Consider the following 16,816-nt stretch of genomic DNA (forward strand, 5'->3'; position numbering starts at 1 on the left):
CAGAGTTTGACGTTTTTGTCTACGAGTTAACGATACTTCTTCACAGATTTGGAAGTCCTTCAAGATGAAATGTATCCAGACTACTAACTGCACATGATTCATCTAAAACTTAAAAAAAAGTACTTGCAATCTTTCAAATTTTGCATCAACTGATTTTTGAAATTCTTTTTTTTAATTAATGCTTATTATTATTATTATTATTTATTTATTTTTTTTTTTGAGAAAGAGAGAGAGAGAGAGAACAAGCAGGGCAGGTGCAGACAGAGAGAGGGACAGAGGTTCCAAAGCAGGCTCTGCACTGAGGCAGAGAGGCCAACACAGAGCTCAAATCATGAATCGGGAGATCATGACCTGAGCAGAAGCCAGACACTTAACCAACTGAGCCACCCAGGCACCCCTTGAAATTCTTTAAAAAGGCTTGTGTTTTATGGACGATTGTTTGGTGACTCCACCAAAAATATTTTACCTTTTATAAAATATGATTTTTACTCTTCTAATAATTTATAACGATGTTTCCATAACTGTCATGATTTCTTTTACCATGTCACCATCTAAAAATTATTTTCTTGGGGCACCTGGCTGGCTCAGTCAGAAGGGCATGAGACTCTTGAATTTGGTCAGGGTCATGAGTTCAAGCCCCACATTGGGTGTACAGATTACCTAAATAAATAAAGTTTAAAAATGCTTTTCTTTTCTGTGCAAGAATCTAAGCCATTTAATATCTGGCTACATTGCAAGCTCAGATCCTGTTAAACATGATTTTTAAATATTTCATTGGATATTTATTTCTGATTTCAGGGAACTAATTTATTCTTTTCAAACCTTTTGTGACTGTTAAGTGCAAACATCAAATTCACTACATATTTGCAGAAAAGGTCCCTACTATTGTCTACTTTATTAGAGAAAATTGTACACCAAGCAAAGAGCTTTTTCATTTTGCTCTGACACAACAGACTACAATTGTCATTCATTGTGAAATTGGAGGCATCTCTTCTTCCAGTCTTTTTTTTTTATTTTTTTTAATGTTTTTATTTATTTTTGAGACAGGGAGAGACAGAGCATGAGCAGGGGAAGGGCAGAGAGAGAGGGAGACACAGAATCCGAAGCAGGCTCCGGGCTCTGAGCTGTCGGCACAAAGCCCGACACGGGGCTCGAACTCACAGACTATGAGATCATGACCTGAGCCAAAATCAGACACTCAACCGACTGAGCCACCCAGGCGCGCCCCTCCCCCCTTTTTGTTTTTCTGCTCTGGTTGTGGGACTGACTTCTGAACTTCAGTTTGATTCTGCATCATTAGGATGCCCTAGTTTTAAACTTAAATTTTTGCCCATACTTAAATGTAAGATCAGAACAATAATATAATTATAATTAAACAGTGAGTATATCCATCTAATTACCAAGTACAGCTTGTATAGGTATCACTATACCTTGCGTCATCTGCATAAGCATTCAGATAATCACCTTATGATGTTACATTGGTGCATAGGAAACAACACTTAGATCATTTCGTTGACACCCGCTGGATTGGAGACGTGTGCATGTGTAATCCTAGAAAAGACACCTGCACACAAGGCGTACTACCACATCAAGTAACATTCGCCACGACTCATCACTTACAGTGAAATGCGGTCCTATCAAACAGTAGGGTTCTATTTAGTAGAAAAAACTGTTTTACATTGGTTCAATTTGAAATTTTCAACGTATTGGGGCATCTGGGTGGCTCAGTCAGTTAAGCATTTGACTACCGATTTCAGATCAGGTCATAATCTCATGGTTTGTGAGATTGAGCCCTGAAATGGGCTCTGTGCTGACAGTGTGGAGCCTGCTTGGGATTCTGTCTCACCCTCTCTCTCTGCCCCTCTCCTGCTCACACACTCTCTCTCAAAATAAATAAATCAACTTAAAAAAAAAAAAACAAAACACAGCACAGGGACGCCTGGGTGGCTCAGTTGGTTAAGCATCTGACTCTTGATTTTGGCTCAGGTGATGATCTCACAGTTTGTGAGTTGGAGCCCCATGTCGGCCTCTCTGTTGTCAGCAAGGAGTCAGCTTGAGATTCTCTCTCTCCCTCTCTCTGCCCCTCCCCTGGTGTGCTCTCTCTCTCAAAGCGAATAAACTTTAAAATTTTCAATGTAAATTAATTGAAAATTCAGTTCCTCAGCGTGCTAGCCACATGTCAAGTGCTCAGGAGCCCACGCATCCAGGGGCCACCAAATCTGACACCACTGCCTTATGCCACGCTTGCCGGTCCTGACTTGCTTTCCAGCCCCCATTTTCTCCTGTTTGCTATGCATTCAATTCTTTATGCCTCCGGTGGACACTAGCTTGGACCCATCTCGCGTCCCTCTCTGCTCGCAACTAAGACTATGAAACTTGGCCCCTCCTCCAGCAGCAGCTACTTGGCTAGCGCGTCTCCAGTCCAGCCTGGCCCCCGCCGGGTCTTGATGGGAACAGAATGGGGCAAACGTTAGTAAGAAGAAAACAGAGGTGAAGATACAAAAGGAGGCTGGAAAAAGCAAGTACCAACTCTAAAAGAGTTTTATTCCTTGTCTTGAACAAATGACTTAGAAAAAAACATGCAGAAGATATTTTGTCGACAAAATTATTTTTAAAAAATCACGCAAACTAAGAGAACTGAAAATAAACCATCATTCTCATGTTTAAAAAACGAAAGAAAGGAAATTCTGCGGACAATTCAGAGTAAATCACCATCTGAAGCAAGAGTCTATGATGAATTAGTAGAGGGCAGGACGCACGCTTTCAGAAAAGGAAGAAGAGGTCAGCAATCCTAACGAACCGTCTAGGCCTGACCCACCCACTTCCTGTTATGCTAACTTTCGTAACGCTGTCAGCTTGGTGATGCCGCCCAAGTCTGAATCTCATCGAAGCACCTGGCGATGCCTCACGACGTCTTTGTGGCCAAATGGACAGAAACTGGCTGCGTGTTGGCCTAAGAGGCACTGATTCTTTTTGTGAGTAAAGTCTCCTCTGCCTCCAACATGGGGCTCACACAACCTGAGATCGAGAATCACATGCTCCATCGCCTGAGGATCGAGAATCACATGCTCCATCGCCTGAGCTGGCTGGGAGCCCCGATGGGCACTGGTTTTTAACTGATGTGCAATCCAACCTAATGTTTGACGAAGAGATTCTTTTCTCCCTGCAGCTTTTAATGACGCCTCTAGAGACGTCTTAGCTACTAGCAGCCTACTGTTGACCGGGAGCCATGACATAAATGGTCGATTGATTCCTATTTCTTGTGTGTGTTATATACTGGACTCTTACAGTAAAAGTCGGCTAGAGAAAGAAAATGTGACTTAGAACGTCGTTAAGAGGGAATATGTTTACAGCACTTACTGTACTGCAGTGAGAAAAACCCACGTAGAGGTGGACTCATACAGTTCACACCCGTGTTGTTGGAGGGTCTGCTGTATCTGCCTTGCCAGTGTCCCCACATCGTCCCCCTGTTAACACCAGTGCCTGAGGGGTCTACCCCTTGCCACTCCCGCTCATCGGTAAAGACAGTTAGGAGCTGAGAGCTCGCTAACTTGGGTCTCCCGTCCATACAGGGGATACTTAGTATTGCCAGGATTCTACCCGGCACAGATTACATCTTTCATTCCCCTGGTCTCTGCACTGCAAGGTAAATCTGATCCAAGTGAGGACCTCCTACCCCCAGAGCCTGGGACACAGCAGACACTTAAGAAATACTTGTTAGGTGAATGCATGAAAATTTTGGTTCAAAGAACTTCCTAACCACAGAAGTTTTCAAAACTGGAAAGGACTTCCCCCTAAGGCACCATGTTTCCTGTGAGTGGGGATATCTGCTTACCAGGGGCATTGGGCAGTGCACTCAACCGCTAATGGGAAGCAGGGAGGGGAAGCAGGGAGGGAACCGGAGAGACTTTACATTTGCAGGAAGTGTGACTACTCCAGTTTCGGGTAAGCGGCCTCAGGCAATCTCTGAACGTGGGTCACAATTTACTTGACCCAGCAAAGCCTACAAAATCATGCAAACCAAGAGGTTCAGATCTTGGTGTTCACTTTAAGAACACACGTGATACTGTCCAGACCATCGGGGTGCGCGCACCCAAAAAACCAGCAAGACTCCGAAGGATGTGACTTTGCAGAAGCAGCACGTGCATTCCGGTGCCACGATGGTGGAGTTGGGGGTGCGCCCAGGCCACACAGTGGGGCTGGCCACAGCGTCGGGGGCCCAAAAAGAGTGCGCAAGTTTTACTGCACGTGTTTACAAACGCAGAGAGTGATGCTGGCCTTGAGGGTTGGGACGTAGGCTCTCTGGTCACTGAGTACATCAGGGTGAACAAAGCCCCCAGGTGCAGGGCAGAACTTACGGGTCTCACGATCAGATTAACCCACCCAGGAGCTCTCCCTGCCCCACGGAGATGATCCTGATGGGAGAAGAGCAGACCATTCCTAAACCAGAAGAGGAAGTTGCACAGAAGAAAAGATATCCCACAGGAAATGGAAGAAACAAAGACTTATGACCCAGGAGTCAATTCTGCATAAAATAAATGCACATAAAAGTAAAAAAATAAAGTGACTATTAATAACGTTAAAAGATAAAGATATAAATGTGGTTGGATTTTTCATAAGCACAACTGATTTCTGTCTCCACTCTCCAGTTCTCTTCACACATGTGCATTTGTCCCTCTCGCGCCCCATCTTTATGTAATCTGGATGTGGCTAGCCGGAGCACCCCACCTCGGCCCTGTCCCTTGAGATCTGGGTCATCCTGAGCTTACGTTTCACGGCCTGGGGGTGTCCAAGATGTCTATGAATTTCTGGAAAGGTGTGTGGTCTCCTCATCTCCATACCTCAACTACCTTCTGCATCTCAACATGCTATCTCTGTTCAACCAGCACCCACAAAACGTGAAATCCAGCCTTTTCATCATCTTCCGCCAACCTGAGCACATAGACCTCACAGAATTGCGGGGTCCATCCAATCACATACCGCCCACAGTGACAGGGACACCTCCCTGCCGACCTGTGTGGACTCCACTCCTTTCCTCTGTAGAGCACTGACCCCGAGTACGCCCAGGCTCCGGTGCCCACCACACACCCAAACACTGACCTGGCTGAGGGTCTTTGTTCCAAACAGAAGTAATGGCTTTCCCACGCAGGGCTGTGGCGCAAAGCTCCCTATGATTTTAATTGCCTCTTTTTACTCCTACAACGTATTTTGAGCTCGTACTATATGACATGCCTTAACTGCATTTCGTTTTTACCCTTTAGCCTGAATTGACACTAACGAACCTAATGCTGGAAAGAATCCATATGTGGTAACTGATTTCTTTGTTTAGAATAGCCAGAAAATAAGACACTAAAAGAAAGGTATGACCACTTCACTTTCTGGGTAAATAAGAATTGACTTACTATTTTTATAGATGGTAACAACTCCTCCCCGGTGAGCTATCTAAAACACAACAACAACAAAAGTTTATTATCTTTTCTGATAATACACACATACACACTCATGAAATCAGAAAATACAATTTGGATAACGTAGGACAGCAAATACTTTTTTTTTTTAATTTTTTTAATGTTTATTTATTTTTGACAGAGAGAGAGAGACAGAGCATGAGTGGGGGAGGGGCAGAGAGAGAGGGAGACACAGAATCTGAAACAGGCTCCGGGCTCTGAGTTGTCAGCACAGAGCCCGACGCGGGGCTCAAACTCATGGACCGCTAGATCATGACCTGAGCCGAAGTCGGACGCTTAACCGACTAAGCCACCCAGGCACCCCGACAGCGAATACTTTTTGAGTACTTGTTATGTGCCGGGCACTGTTCTAAGTGCTTCACCTGTTGTTATGAAGTGTCCCTGCCTCCACTAGCTGTTGTGGAAACTGAGAGGTACAGAGAGGTCACATTTCTTTCTCAAGACCACACAACCAGAAAATAATGATAACACATAATGACCTTATCTAGAGACCAACTTCATTTGGGTGAGTATTTACCATGATAAAGTCTTACACGGTATTTTAAATGACACCGAGGCGAACACATTATCCATTCATTTTTTGCTCACTTGTGGGATATTTTACCCCAGTATACATTTTAAGAAGCATTGTCACTGAGTTCAAGAATGTGCCTCAGGGGCGCCTGGGTGGATCAGTCGGTTAAGCGTCCGACTCTTGATTTTGGCTCAGGTCACGATCTCAGGGTTCATGGGTTCGAGCCCCCATCTGGGCTCTGTGCTGACAGCGTGGAGCCTACTTGAGATTCTCCCTCTCTCAACCTCTCTCAAAATAAATAAATAAACTTAAAAAAAAAAAAAGAGAAAATGCGCCTTAGGTTATTTTAATACATTTGAGAGACTAAGAGATCATTTTTAAAGTGTATTCCTTCTTTGCGTTACTGTTCTGGATTGAACATCAATAGCAAAATTTATGACTAGGTGTCATCCCATTAGAGCAAAAACAGACTTGTACATGTTGTCTTTTCAAATCAAACTACTATCCATCGATTTTCCAAAAATAAACATATAAATGTATTTCCCCGCGGGCGCCTGGGCTTCTTCATATGGTTTGTCACATTTGAAACTACATTAAACGGTGAGCTTTCATTTCACAGGGCTGTTGGCACCTTCTAGTGGTAAGAAAGCAAAACCTGCCCATGATGGTTCAGGTTTCTTGGTTTTTTTGTTTGTTTCTTTTGCTTTTTTTTTTAAGTAAAAAGACAAACATAATCTACAGCTTCCTGGTATTTTTACTTTTCTTTCCTTTTGTTAACAAAGCCACAAAGGCCATGAAATTCCAAAAAAGAGACTAAAATATCTTGAAGTCAATTCAGAGCACCATTCCATCGTAAATGTGAAACTACGTAACGTATTGGTTATAAAAGGTCAAGATAGTTCAGGGAATTTTAGGTGTTTTTGGGTTTTTTTGAATGGTGACTTTTCTCAACGCCTCTGATTGCTAACCAGTACTGGATCTGTCATTGCGTTTGTTTGTGGTTAATGGTTTCACAGCCTCTAGCTCAGCATTACACGGACGGGCGTTTGGACAGACGGGCTGTTGGGAGAGTATTGGGTAAAGCAGAAGAGAAGATGTACCAGTGCTCACTTAGTCCCAAAAGGAAGGAGACATGGCCCCACCGAGTCTGGCGAGCGCTGAAGAAGGGACCACCCTCCTATTTCTTCCAAAACCATCTCCTATACCTGCGTTATGCTGAGACACTTTCACTTCTTGTTGAAGTTTTTTTTTTTCTTTTTTTTTTAAATTCATTTAAGTCATCTCCACACCCCAGGTGGAGCTCGAACTCACAACCCTGAGGTCAAGAGTGGCCTGCTCCACCGACCGAGCCAGCCAGGCCGCCCAGTAAGACACTTTAGAACGCCATTTTGAAGGTTTTCTTTTTGACATTGTTCCAAACTCTGGACATAGTTTCCCTCGTGTGGGAGGTCTTGGTACGTTTTTTTTTTTGGTTGCTGAGGGCAGTAAACATTTGGTGAGAGGGCTTCATTGTTCTGAGAGGTGGATCTAAGTCTATGGTCGGGGCCACGAGCACTAGCTACGTCCTTTCCATGCCCAGGGGCTCTCTCTCTGCTCCTGACATCATGCTCGTCTGTGAAGAACGAGGGACGGTGCAGGGAGGCGGTGGGAGGCACCGTGGGACACGTGGGAGGTTCCCCGAAGGCCGCTTGGAACACACTTTTGGCCGCAGAGAACACGGGAGCCGTGCTTACGGGAGGAGACTTGTCTTCTGGAAGGCCCAGCACAGCTGTTGCCGTGCCCAGACCGTCATCGCTGGTATCGTGTCCCAGGATGCAGCTCTTCCCCCATTCACTCTAGTCCAGGGACAGGGGTGCAGCCATGAATGAGAGAAGTCCTGCCTTCGGGGAGCTGACCTCGTAGTCGGGGGGCCGAGGCAGACACACAGACAGCGGGCATGCTCAGGAGGAAGAGGAGAGGCAGGCGCAGAGGGCAGGGGCCCTTCTGGACGCAGGGTCAGGGAAGCCCCTCTGAGGCCTGGGCACCGGGCAGCGAGTGGCGAGGCCCGGAGGGGGAGCCCAGTGCCCAGGGCAGCCGGGGCTGAGTCAGCGAGCCCGAGCCGGGAGGAGGAGGGCGAGTGGGAGCGAGAAAGGTCACCGAAAGACGGTAACATTTACAGCTGACGCTTGAGCGGAGCAGGGTTAGAGGCGCCAACCCCCGGGGCGGTCCAAACTCGACAGCTGACGCCCCCAAACTTAACCACTGACAGCCTCCTGTTGACCAGAAGCCTTACCAGTAACAAAAACAGCTGACTGACCACATTTCTGTTGTGCGTATTGTACGCTCCATTCTTAGGACAGGGTCAGCCAGAGAGAAGAAAATGCTGCTAAGAAAATCACGAGGAAAGCAGCTCTTCCTGCCCATGGGTCCTGTCCCCATGCTGTAATAAAATGACCTTTTTGCACCAAAAAAAAAGAGAAAAGAAAAAAGAAAAAGAAAAGAAAACCACGAGGAAGATGACTACATCCACGGCACATACTGTAGTTACTTAACAAAACCCTCAGGTAAGTGGACCCACGCGCTTAACGCCTGTGTTGTTCAAGGGCCGACCGTATCTTACGTCACTTATGATGCACCTTTTAAAATGAGATATTCTACGTGGTAAAACAAATATTATAAGACAGCCTCAAAAAAGCACTGATGACTAAACATTTGGGCATCAATAATGAACTAAATGACAAATGTCACACTGTCCCTGAACTGTGATTACATTCGTCCTCTGAACGCGTCTGGGATTTAGCCCCTCCAAACCAAGGCATCTTCTGGATAACGTCACTAATGCGCTCAATGAGCCGTCTGAGCGCACACAAAATGCTGGGCACTTTGCCAGTTGATGGGAAGATAGTGTTTGGAGTTCCCAGTACGGGGAGGGGGAAAGACAGTCAACAAATAAAGCTGGACTTACACCTTGTGGTGAGCACCCTGGAGAGACGTGGCGGGGACAGAGGCCGGAGGGAGGCAGACAAGCCGCCGGAGGGGGGCCGTGAGCATGTCTGGCGCGAGCGCAGACGCGTGGCCGGAGTGTGGCGGAGGAGGGCGGGGCAGCCCTAGAAGGGGCAGGGGCAGGGCTTCCCACTCTGTGCTGGGGGCCGGCTTGGGCCCAGGGGGTGTTCAGCCGCCTCCCCGGCCTCCACCTAGCGGACACCAGCAACACTCTCCCTGTCACCCCAGCTGGGACAAACGCACAGTGTCTCCAGGCTGTGCCAGATGTCCCCAGGTGACAAGCACTGTGCCAGAGGCCCCGGCAGGGCCTGCACTGTGTCCTGAGTCAGTGGGAAGCCGTCCAAACGGCCACTGTCACCACCGCTTTGACTAGAGCCTGCCAGTTGCAAGTGTCTTCCCGGCGTGGGCTCCTCAGCATCCACACGTCCCCCGAGGCCGGCTCCCTGGGGTCCCTTCTGGGGCTCAGACGGCAGCCCCCGCCCGCACGGCTCTGAGCAGGGCAGCTTGGGAGAGCGGGGTGGAAACACACTTTGCTCACCCGCAAGGTGGGCATGTCGTCCATCTCCAAGGGCCGCCAAGCCTGGCGCGGGGCCTGGGCAGAGGAGCACTCACTCTGTGAGTCTGGGAGGAAGCAGAGCAAAGCACGTCTTGTGATGGCTACAGACATGTGCTTCGCTTCGGACCTGCCCTTCGGAATAGTTCTGCCGCCCCTCGGCCACACTGGCTGCTAGTGCCGGCCTCCGGTGGCCACGCCGCCCGGATCTGCGCAGTCCTCCCTGGAGGGGGGCACCGGGGCCCGGGTGTCTCCAGGCCGGCCCATCTCACTGGCAACCCCGGGGTCAGTGCCCCTGTCCAGCAAGCGGAGATCTGTCCCCTGTGCAAGGAGGTCCGAGGCTCCACGGCCAGCAATGCTTCCTGCTCCCTTCTGTTTTTCATTGACATGACTTCCCAGCAAGCCCCCTGGACTCCTAACTCTGCCTCAGCATCTGCTCCCAGAGGCCCCGAAGGATACACTTCCCACGTATGTGGTCTGCACTCTGCTTAGAACTAACTTATAGTCAGCTGCTCCTACCTCCGTGTCCCTACGACACTTGGCTTGTACCCCTATTCCAGAGACGGGAATGGGAGCTGGTATTTACTGAGCACCTGCTGTGTGCTGGGAACTGTACTAAATCACAGATGTAGATACAGATACAGATCCTGATATATAGAGAGATATAGATACAGATAGATATATAGATACAGATATAGATTATATTAGATATTAGATATAGATATTAGATATAGATAGATACAGATACAGATATAGATATATCTCCACCCTGAATTTCATATTACCTGAGGACGGAGGCATCAACATTCCTATTTTGTAGACAAAGGCTCAGTGCTACAGCGATCTGTATTTCAGAATAATTTTTCAATTTTTCTGACCAAAAGTCCTGCGATTTAGTTTCACTATACCGTACTACAATACATTTCATGTGTTTTATTGATTTCTTGTACTTGATGTGATTGCATTTCAAATATTTGAGGGTTAGAAATACCCTATCTTTATAGACAACTAAGAAGCCTGGTGCTATGCAATAAACACATAGTAAATCCTTAAGGAATAAATGAACAAATGAATGGATGAATGATGGCTAGAGTCCACTTAATCCACTTCTACGCAAAAAGGTGCTTTTTCAGTAATTGCTAAAATGCACGGGCGTGTAACCAACACGGGCCTGGATACAGCAGAGCTGAGAAGGACTCCAGGACTGTTCAAGGCTAGGATTCCATCAACTAGAAACGTCTGGGTTCCACAGAGGCCTCTGTAATGGGATTTGCAGCTGGGCCTTTCAGATTAAAAAATACTGCCACTTACAGTAAGAAGAAAAGCCAGGTAAACTGGGCCTGAGGCCAAGAGGAGAAAGAAATCAAAATGGCAGACCTATGGATTTGCAGAAAATTCCTCCAGGAGTGAAGAGTAAATGTACCTGCAGGACGGACTTGCCAGGTCAGCAGTGCAGTCTGGGAAATGGGTGAGTGCAGTGGGGCACGTGTGAAATCTCTGCTAGGGGAAATTGTTGTGTTTTTTTTAATGAACAAGTAGCTCGGTGTCTTATCTTTATTTTTGGCTCCCAAGTTTGAGACATCTGAACTAAATCAGCTGCTGAGGACTGAGCCACCACTGTGGGGCTTAAGGTTTGGCAGCCCCCCACTTAGTTGGATTGAAAAATTTGGGAATTGGAAGAGAAAAGATAATATCTAAGAGTACTTACAAAGGGAAAAATCTCATGATTCGCTAACCCCTAGAATTTGGGAGGGTTGGTGAGCATGCAGACATGAGAGGCTGATCACAGAGGTTTGGGCATGTGTGGTTGATGTGATCCTCCCGTAGAGCCACCTTGCGAGGACAGTTTTGGGGCTGTAAAGAGGTCATCACAGAACCAAAACATTGCCACCTAGTGGCAACTCATGTGAACTTACCATCTACCCACCCATTATCTCCATCCACCACCCATCCATCCGTCCACCTACTCATCCACCCACCCACCATCTCCATGCAGCCACCAAGTGATACATCCATCCACCTACCCATCCATCCATCCACCCATCCATCCACTCACCATCCACCCACCCGTCCATCTACCCACCCATCCACCCATCCTTCCATCCATCCATCCATCCATCCACTCACCATCTATCCATCCACCCATCCATCCATCCATCCACTCACCATCCACCCATCCACCCATCCACCCATCCTTCCATCCATCCACTCACCGTCTATCCACCCATCCATCCACCCATCCATCCACTCACCATCCACCCACCCATCCATCTACCCACCCATCCACCCATCCACCCATCCTTCCATCCATCCATCCATCCATCCACTCACCGTCTATCCATCCACCCATCCTTCCATCCATCCATCCATGCATCCATGCATCCATGCATCCATCCACCCACCCATCCACCCACCCATCCACCCATCCATCCACTCACCATCCACCCACCCATCCACCCATCCACCCGTCCTTCCATCCATCCATCCATCCACTCACCGTCTATCCATCCGTCCACCCATCCACCCATCCTTCCATCCATCCATCCATGGATCCATCCACCCACCCATCCATCCACCCATCCATCCACTCACCACCCATCCATCCATCCATCCACCCATCCATTCACTGCCTATCCCTCCACCCATCCACCCATTTATGCACCCACCCATCCTCCAATATTTATGTGGCTTCTATGTGTCAGGTACTGTATGACAGCAAACAGTGAAGGGTTAAAGTAGTCCTGGCCCTGGAGAGACTTATATTCTAATGGGGGACAGACAGGCCCCAAACCCCACTGTGGTGGTACAGCTCTCTGCAACTGATTTAGTTCAGAAGTCTCAGACTTGGAAGCCCAAAATAAAGATAATACACTGAGCTACTTGTTCACATTTTTTTAAGTAAAAATTAGGGGCGTCTGGTTGGCCCAGTTGGAAGAGCATGTGACTGACTCTTGATCTCGGGGTTGTGGGTTTGAGCCCCACGTGTGGAATAGATATTACTTAAATAAATAAAACTTTAAAAGAAAACAGAGGAGTGAAAATTATCTTTTAATGGAGAAAAAATGGACACATTATATGCGTGTAAAGCAGCTTCTGAATGAACCAGCTTGACCTTTTCCTAGGTATTTTTTAGCTACTTAGTACTACATCAATCACCTGCAGGGGAAGGGCAGAGAGTGAGAGCGACACAGAATCCAAAGCAGGTTCTAGGCTCTGAGCTGTCAGCACAGAGCCTGACGTGGGACTTGAACCCACGAACCGTGAGATCATGACCTGAGCCGAAGTCAGATGCTTAAGAACTGAGCCACCTGGGTGCCCCCAGAATAAGCCTTTTCACACCCTCTCCGTGTGGACATGCCATCGCCTGTCTATGGAACCAAGTGTGGGGGAGGGAAGGGTCCATCTGACCTCCCACCTCTGTGTAGTGGCCACAACAATTCTATTTTTTGAAACAAATAAGAAAATGTGTTATACATGGTTACAATTAAATACTAATCTGAGTATGATTACCCATTCCATTTTTTTAAGCTTATTTATTTTTTTTGAGAGGCAGTGGGGGAGGTACAGAGAGAGAATCCTAAGCAGGCTCCGTGCTGTCCGTGGAGAACCCAACTGGGGACTCAAAGTCACAAATCATGAGATCGTGATCTGAGCTGAAACCAAGAGTTGGATACTTAACTGACTGAGACACCCAGGAGCCCCCCAAAAACTTTTTAAATGTATATTTATTTTGAGAGAGAGAATGCAAATGGGGGAGAAGTAGAGGGAAGGAGAGACAGAGAGTCTCGAGCAGGCTCTGCACTGTCAACAAAGAGTCCAACACCAGGGGCTCGAACCCATGAACCATGAGATCATGACCTGAACTGAAATCAAAAGTCAGACGCTCAACCAACTGAGCCCCCCAGGCGTCCCTGGATTCTATTTTTCAATCCGTATAAATACACTCACTGGCATTCAGGTAGGAAGACACAATGCTTACACTCACTGGCATTCAGGTAGGAAGACACAATGCTTAGAAAGGTTGGACAATGCTTGTGACACAATTGCACCTTTAGACTCAGCGCGTAGAGAACATTTAAGAAACATAAACATGGGGGGGCTCCTGGGTGGCTCAGTCTGTTGAGCGTCCGACTTCGGCTCGGGTCATGATCTCGCAGTCCGTGAGTTCGAGCCCTGCATCCTGTGCTGACAGCTCGGAGCCTGGAGCCTGTTTCAGATTCTGTGTCCCCCTCTCTGCCCCTCCCCCACTCATGCTCTGTCTCTCTCTCTCTGTGTCAAAAATAAATAAAAACATTAAAAAAAAAAAAGAAGGAGAAGAAACATAAACACAGGCCTGGGAAGAAAACACTGTTCAACAGACCAGGCAGCCATGACCACCACAAAAAGCTGAGAAGTGTCCCCCAGTACAAGCACCCTCAGGGACGCCAGCGAGGTAAGATAAACCCCGTTCCACATCCCCCCTTCCCCAGGACTTTCTCGGCCTCTCACAAGCTCCCCTCCTCAGTTTCACAGATGCAGGGAGGAAATACATCACCAAAGCAAAAATACCACCCACAAACACCATTACATTCAGTGACTAAAATAGGTCAAAACACAGAAACAAATAGGTTTAATTAACATGTCAGGAAAGAAAATAGTTGTGAGGAGGGCACACGTTATGATGCGCACCGGCTGTCATACGGAATGGGAACCACTACGTCCTACACCTGAAGCCACTGGGATTTAAATAGAAAGTAAAAAAAGAGGGGAAAAAAAAACGAAAAAATAAAATGCCTGTGTGGCTTTTCTTCTATAATTTCACGGTTCCAAATACAGAAAGTGTGAAATCTTTGGTCTGGATTTCACTGAAAACTCTGGTCTCTGTTGCATCCACTCTATTTTTGTCTTTCTTAGGTTTAGGGCCACAGATTTCCAAGCCACGTAACGGAAAGTAGTAAGAGGAACATGCAGAGTCGCGTAGAAATGCCAGCATTTCGTCTGCACCTGCCCTGGGCCCTTAGCTCCACCCTCCCAGAGCTGAGAGCCAAAGTCCGGGTTCTCACAGTGGGTCCACTGGCACTTTTGGTTTTTTAATGTTTATTTATTTTTGAGACAGAGAGAGACAGAGCATGAACAGGGGAGGGTCAGAGAGAGAGGGACACACAGAATCCGAAGCAGGCTCCAGGCTCCGAGCTGTCAGCACAGAGCCCGACACGGGGCTTGAACCCACAGACTGCGAGATCACGAGTCGGACCCTTAGACTGAGCTACCCAGGCGCCCCGGGTCCACCGGCACATTTTAGCATGCTAAGGTTTACCCATAAAACGCAGACTGCTTTAAAATCAGTTTTGTGTTCCTCGTCAATGATTTCAGGATCAGAAAGCTTCAGGAGATGTGGTCATGTCAGTGGGCGGCGTGTGAGAGGAGATGTGATCTGTAACGAGCACGCTGCCCTCCATTGGGTTTAATCTGCAAAGACTGCAGCATCGTGCCGGGCTCCTCGGGCTGCGGAAAGTGAGCTGCGTTGGCGCAGGTGAACGGAGAGGATGTGGGTTTGCCCTGGGAGCCGGCGGGAAACAGGACCAGAGGCATGAACACGGCTCAGCCCCGCAAGCCCCTCTCGGAATCGGGGGTTCAAAATTCCACGTTTCTTAAACGGCATCAACAGCGGGACGGGTCGGTCCTCTGAGCAGCACGGCCCCGGTGTGAGGGCTTCTGGAAAGGTCAGGATGGTTCTGAGTGGAGCAGCATCCTGCCCAGAAGGCCCCCGCCTGCTGCACGCCCCTCCACAGGTTTCCTGCCTTTCTGTCACGGGACACAGAGGGAGGATGGCTGTTGTGTCCGACAGCTCCCTTCCCGTCCCGAGGACGAGCGCGTGCGTGCCTCTGCGTGTAGTCGAGCTGCTCCCTGTTCACACCGTACCCCCAGCAGGAGTCTGATGACGCGCCTGGAGTTTCACGCTCACCTCTCAGCGGAAAGTTCCAGTTTCCGGACGGGACAGGCCAGCACCTGCGCCCACAGGACTCAGCAGTCCTGGTGATTCTGCATCCAGCACTGAAACCCACCCCCCACCCCCCGCCACCCCAGAAAAGTTGTGTCCAGCTGGAGCCTCGGAACGTGGCCACCTTTGCAGATGTCACTGAGGTGGGGACTGAAATGCCATCGCCCTGGGCTGGCGTGGGCCAGGCATCCACTCACAGTGTTGTTACCAGACACAGAGTGAGGACACGTCCCGAAGCATGGAGAACAGGAGGCCAATCGGGGCATCGGGCCTACAAGCGGGGGGTCGCCTGAGGCCAGGGACACATCTACATGTGGCGCCTAATTACTTGAAGGAGGCTGAGCAAACAGCACAAGCAGGACAGTCACCAGGACCCTTGTCCCCTGAAGCAGATCACAACACCGCCCCCCCCCCCTGTGAGAGGCGCCCACACACCCCTGTCTCCAAACACAAAGGGACGGCAAGAATCCAAACCCACAGGCTGTGCCAGCGTCCCCCCCAGACGACACGGCCCGTGTCACTTCCCCCTTCGTCACACCCACGGGAGACACTCAAGACAGCATTTCCTCACGGAGGCTCCCGCGTCACATGATGCAAGCTTGACAGGTCTGCCGGCCTGTCCCCGATTAGTCGGCTTTGCGTTTGGATCCAGCCCGGGCCACGCAGGCAGGGGAAACCCTGTGGGCCCTGTAGCACCCACGCGTGGACCCCAGGACGGAGGCCCCGGCACGCTTTCTACCCCCCTGGAGTCCCCAGGAGAGGAGCCCGCCCCGCTGACCCCCGATTTCGGACTGGCGGCCTCCTGGAGGCCGGAGAATACACTCGTGTGGTTCTGAGCCACTCGCTCGGGGACACTTCCCTGTGACAATGCTGACGAGTCGGCGTCCATAAGTGGCTTGTCTAGAGTTCCTCAGCTGCTCTTTCGGACGCTGCGGGTCATCCAGCTGGAAGGCAGGCTCCCTTTGCCAACAGAGAACAGGCGTCTTTGGGCGGGCAACACACCCGTCCTCAATCCTACGTTTCCCAGCCAGGGATGGATGAGGACAGAGGGGAAGAGGGCACCGAGAAGGCTCTGCAGGGGAGAATGGATGGCGTCCCCCACCGCGGCCAGCGGCACAGGTGTCACAACTGGGGAACCTGGGGCTGGGACCCGAGCTCCAGGGAGGTGGAGTAAGGGGAGCAAGGGGCCCCGGTGGCTGCAGAGTGGCCATACCAGCCCCAGACCCCCGAACACAATAGAGGAATAACAACCAACCAACACTTTGTCTCCACCACTGGGCTCCAGGGGAAACCTGGTCCCCACCCAACCTCTGCTGAGA

This window comes from Acinonyx jubatus, chromosome D1 (assembly GCF_027475565.1).
Source record: "Acinonyx jubatus isolate Ajub_Pintada_27869175 chromosome D1, VMU_Ajub_asm_v1.0, whole genome shotgun sequence".
Taxonomy (NCBI): domain Eukaryota; kingdom Metazoa; phylum Chordata; class Mammalia; order Carnivora; family Felidae; genus Acinonyx; species Acinonyx jubatus.